The sequence below is a fragment of the Halichoerus grypus genome, chromosome 8 (genome assembly GCF_964656455.1).
Source record: "Halichoerus grypus chromosome 8, mHalGry1.hap1.1, whole genome shotgun sequence".
NCBI classification, from domain to species: Eukaryota; Metazoa; Chordata; class Mammalia; order Carnivora; family Phocidae; genus Halichoerus; species Halichoerus grypus.
Window position 1 is genome coordinate 105,037,921 of NC_135719.1, and position 5,931 is coordinate 105,043,851.

The following is a 5,931-nucleotide window of genomic DNA, read 5'->3' on the forward strand; positions in this document are numbered from 1 at the left end:
GGGTTATGATTATACTATCAATGTAAGTCTTACTAATGCTACCCCCTTGCAGAGAAACCACATGACTTATTCACTGATGTGCATTACATTATATTTTATACCGTTCAATAAAAATCCTATATTCAGGATGATCGAAAGTTTGCACAAAAAGTCTCTGATGTGAGATAATTTCTGAAAAATGGCTCAAACAAATACACATCAAAGTACAATCGCCTTGTGCTCACCTGCTACCTTTGTCTTTAGTGAGCCGACAGGATCCCCATCTTGATGTGAACCAGCCTGCCTCTGTGGGTTTGTACTAAGCACCAATTCTTCCTGTTTCTTGCTCATCCATGTAGTTTATTCCAGCTGCTTCTTGCTTCATAGAAACTGGGAGCCACACAGAATATCATGTTGTCCTGGATGGAATTTGGAAAATGCCTTCCATCCTGAATAGATCAAGGGATTGCTCCCTCTTGCAGAAACATCACCTGCCTGGAGGAGATGGCCACTTGATCCTAACACTCATCCCAGATTCTTTCTATGCTGCAGGGGCAGCCCTAGTGTCACTCACTTCCCAAAGTCACCTGCCACCTGCAACCTTCTGTGGTTCCTGAGTGCTTGTCTGTGGATCTTATCGATTTTTCGCTGCTCAATCCAAAAACAGCTCTGAGGGAGAAGACGTGGGCTTTACCTCCTCCAAAGTAATCAAACAGATCTAGTCAAATTTCGTACCCACATAGGATGCTGTAGCTTCCCGAAGGTAAATTCTCTTACACCCAACCCCATGTCTGCTCCCAAAGGGAAGCTGTGAAGGGCTTGGAACGGATAGCCTGTATTAGCGAACACATCAAGTTTGTGTGCCCACCTGGGTGATGTTGAACTTGTTCTTCTCTCTGGCTGGAACTCTGTTCTCAAGTCTTGTTATTAAGATCTCAGATAAAATAGTTTCTCCATGACCTGATTTCATTTTAATAGCACTTAGCTGAATTTGTATTATGTGCTTATTTGTATGATGAGTATTTGTCTGCGCCCTCTAGACTGTCAGCATCATAAGAGCAGGGAAGGTCTTTGCTTTGGTTAACATTGAATCCCCAGCACTTAGAACAGTACTTAGTGCATATGCTCAATAAACGCTTTTAGAATAAATAAAGAATAATGCAGAGTTTCCCTAACCATCATCTTAGCTCTTGAGATCAGGAGCCATATCTTATAATTTCTGCTCTTCTCCACAATGCCTGGCGTGGCATAACATGTGCGGTTGGATTTGTAAAAATGCTTGTTGAGTGGGGTTGCACAGGAGAAGGGGTGCGTGTCAAATCCTCAGATGGGTCAAAGGCAGAGTGGAGCGGGACCCCACCTTTATGGAGGGCACGACGGCCGTACTAAGCTTGCAACGTGGCGCTGGGTGGGGAAAGTAAGAATAAGGCAGTGCACCCACAAGAGGCCACTAGGCCTTCTAGCACTTTTGCCTGTCTTGGGTTCTATTTTCCCATCATTGTGCAGTTCAGAATTTTACAGGTGTGAATCAGAGAATGCCAGAGGGGCCTCTAGAAAATGTATGGTGACGGGGATGTTGGGATTTTGTGGTGCTGGACTGGCTGCTGAACAGATTCAAGTTTTCCAGTTATTGATTCATCTTGCAAAAGACTTACCGAGCACCTGCTTTGTGCCAGGCATTACGCTAGGTGCTGGGGACCCCCATGCTGTTCCCAACCTGACAAGGAATGTCAAACACGGCGAGGATTCCTGATTCGTATATTGTAAGACTACAGGATCGTATGCTAAACCCTGTAGCCCCTCTGTTTAAAATGCCCTATAGCCCCTCTGTTTAAAAATGCCTTAGCAGGTCACCTCACAGTGCTATTCAACACTCACCTCTCTGGGGCTGCTGTTTGCTAAGTAATTTGTGGGCTGCTGGGTTGGGAGGGCTCCTTTGGGAGTTGCTATCCTTTTTGACACTTAGCAGGCAGAAGAGTGAAGAGCATCCCCTGCCCCCCCCCCCCCCCGGCATTCCTTTGTCTCTCACACTGTGGGGAAGGAAGAGAGTCTCCTGTGATGTCAATTTTTAATTCCTTTTGGTTGGTGATGAAATAGAAGAGATCGGCCCTATGGCTCCTCTGTACGTCTGTGTATGTATTAGTATTTATCAGTCATTAAACTTCTACGTTAGTCTGTAAGCCATAATGCTGACGATTGTATTCTTAAACGAATGCATGCAAATACACCGAGGAGCCGGACAAAGACAGTATTGAATACATTCATTAATAAATAATCTCAATACTATGCATTTGCAGGCTGAAAATTTTTTTTAACTTCAAAGAAGAGCTTTCATATCTATGATCTCAGCTCATACTACATATTATTATTTTAAAAGTCCCCTCTAGGGACAGGTTGTTCCGTGCATGCAAAGGCAGGCCGGGTGAGGATAATGAAGCCCCGCCTTAGGCTACCTGACGTCCCTCCGGCAGGGCAGTCCAGCGCGCAGGCCCATCGGGTCTCATGGGGTCTCTCCAGGCTGGTTTAAAAACTAAAGGCAAAGATGAAAAAGTACGCTAATTTCAAGCTGCGCTGGGAGCACACAGACGCTCGGGGCATGAACAGGGGAACTAAGGAAATGAGGCTCCTTTCAGGACCGACTTTGGAGATTGTACAAACAATGAGAAATAGATGACTTCAAACTCCTGTCAGGCATCCAGAAAGGCCAGAATTGGAAATCTCTGCTCTCCTGGGGTTGCCAAGCCAGCTCCTGTTTACCCTATCTACAGCTGTGACATTTTTTCCTGTCTTCCACAATTTCTCCAGGAGTGTGCCTTCATTTTCAGGAAGATGAATGTATTTTCACCTCATCGTTTAGCTTTTCCTGTTAGGCTTCCTTGGGAGCGAAAACCCCATGTCACTGTTTCCCTAAGGTTGGGCTGTGGTTATGGAAGTGCCCTCCTCTGAATTTGTTAGAGGGACATTTTAAAAATAACTCAAGTAGAAGTAAAAAAAAAAAAAAAGAAAATCCCTGCTGGTGAGACTCTCCCCCAACGCTGTCTATGTTGTCCGAATGCCAAGCCGTGGTGTTTATACTTCACAAAAATTCAGGCCGCGTCGCCTTCCCTTGAGTGGACACTGTAGAGATTGCTTCAGAATCTCCTACCGGGCTGTCTGATGGGTTGACCGGGCACTGTGGGTGGTGGTGGATTCTTCCACCCTGATGACTCAACCAAGCAGAAATAACTAACCTGTGATGAACTATTTTAATTCTTGTATTTTCCAGGGTAAGTGGAAGGACTTGTAACCCAGTTTACAATCACCAGTGGGTCCCACCACGCTGCCGCCCCTGCTTTGACACAGCTTAGTTTCTCGCCAGATACCATGTGCCCTTTGAGAATCACTCTCCCCTCGCCTGCTGTCTTGCATGATTGTAGCAGCCTGGCCTGCACCTCTGCATGCAGTGGGCACTCAATAAATACTGAATGAATGCAGCTTAACATCTATCATTTGGTCTCTGGGGGGTGTCTCAGTTTCCTCTGTGTAAAATGAGAGTATCGGCAAATGATTGCTTATATTTCTTCCAGTTTTAACATCCTCCGAGGCCTTTTGGATGGCCATTTTAAATTACCTCCCATTACGAAAGCTGTTTCCAAGCAACAGAACAGTATTTCCGGACTCCTTGCCTGACCTCTTCAGCCCACAAAGATGTTGCTCCCTGAGCCTGCCCCACAATATTATCTGTAATGCATATTTATTTATTACCTAGTGATAGAGCTCCAGGTTGTTATTCAGCTTTTCTTCGGTGTGGGTCCTGTCCTTGCGATTAAAGTGTAAGCTTCCCAAGCCAGATACTATCTAAAATGAGCTCAGTATTTGTTAAATGAATGAATATTATAACAAGGAATAATCTTCATTCTATCTAGAGGGAATTCAGGCTTAAGGGAAGCAGAAGAATCCAGGGTGAATCCCAAATTCGTGGCTTGGGAAACCTGGTGTGTGATGAGCTGTTCTTCAAGACAGGGCAGGTTTGGGGGAAGGAGAAGAGATGAATTTCTTTTTTTTTTTTTTAAAGATTTTATTTATTTATTTGACAGAGAGGCAGCAAGAGAGGGAACACAAGCAGGGGGAGTGGGAGAGGGAGAAGCAGGCTCCCCGCTGAGCAGGGAGCCCGATGCGGGGCTGGATCCCAGGACCCTGGGATCCTGCTTTGTACCCAACGTGGTAGTTGGCACCTTACAAGTTGCTCAGTAAAGAGATGCTGAGTAAATGAATCGTTTGTGTTCTAGATTCTACCAAATCAAATCAGAGACTGCTCTCTGATTTCCAGGATGTGTTATTTGAAAAAGGGCTATTAATGTTGGGGAAAGCTTTCTCAGAGAGTTCCTAATTTATAGAGTCTTTTATTTTATTATTATTATTTTTTAAGATTTTATTTATTCATTTGAGAGAGAGCACAAGCAGTGGGAGAGGCAGAAGGAGAGGGAGAAACAGACTCCCCACTGAGCAGGGAGCCTGATTCGGGGCTCATCCCAGGACCCTGAGATCATGACCTGAGCTGAAGGCAGACGCTTAACCGACTGAGCCACCCAGGTGCCCGAATATAGAGTCTTAAAAAAAAGGGGGGGCATCATGATTTCCAACTTCAGAGATTTTGCTGAGCATTTCAAACATTTCGTTTGAATGTTTGATTCTACCCACCTGAATAAACAAGTGGAGATAGAATCTGGGACCAAATGCAGCTGCTGCTTAGTCCTCCCCCACTGCTCCCCAGCTCTGATCACTTCATCTCCACATGGCATGGCCCAGGGTCTCTTCCGGAGCTTCCCTAAACAAGTTCTATGGGATTCCAGGCCCATCTTGTGAACACCGCCTGGGTGGAATCTTGTATCAGCTTGAGTGGGAACTTGACCTTCCTCATCATGCAGGGTGTGGCCCTGAGAAAACCCACCTGCTGCTGGCTCATCAGGCAGGCTCAGTTCCCTTGTGTCCTTCAGATGTGATTCCTCTTCTATCTTGATATGAATCAGGAAATTGACATCCCCAGAATGATTACAAGAGGTAGTGAACGAGATTCACCCTTGTCTGACTAGTTTTAGGAAATGGCCTGGTCCTTGAAGAGAACTGCCCTTCCTTGAAAGGTGTGGGTGCTTTTCTCCAGACTGGCCTACCAGCCCCAAGCAGGTGGGTCCCTAGGCACTTTCTGTGGCTTGGCAGTCCTCCCTCCTCCCCATTGATCCAGAGCACTCGCACCACAAAAAACCACATTATTCCCTCTTGGAGAGGTTGCACCTTGCCTCCAAGATAAAGTCTGGATGCTGGCATCAAATTGTATCTGACGGAGACCTCATTCCCTTCCTTCCGCCTTTGCCCTCATGCTCTGCTGTGTGGCTCCCCGGCTGAGGATGCATTATGTAAGCCTGTATCCAGGCCAAACCTTTCAAGGGGTGAGCTTCTTGATACAAGGGGGGGTTCTGTTAGATGTTGCTAAATAAACCAAATGCCAAAAAGGTGTTAATTTTGGTGTTAATTGTGTAGTTCATAACCCTGTGGACGGATAAACCATTACTCAACGGCGGGGGGCGGGGGCAGAAAGAGAGAGAGAGGGGGAGGGAGGGTGGGTGCTGGAGATGGATAAGCTTCAGAAAAAGGGAAAAATAGAAAGGACAAAGAAAAAAAAAGACGGTCAAAGTAGAGGAAAGCTTATATTCCTCATGCAGATCTTCTGAGGCTGTGATACCAGACTTCTGTTTCTAGCACAGTAAGAAATCTATTTCAGTTCATCACGCCGGGCGCGCACACACATACACACGGGTATAAAATAAAGTAGAAAGGAAAATCGTGCGCAGCTAGCCACAAGCGTGGGAAACCGGCTCCTCCGGCACAGATGTGGGGGGCTGGTGGCGGGGCGCTGAAGGCCGGGTGCAGCCCGCCGCCCGCAGGGCCCCGCGCGGGGGAGGAGGGCGGGCCGGG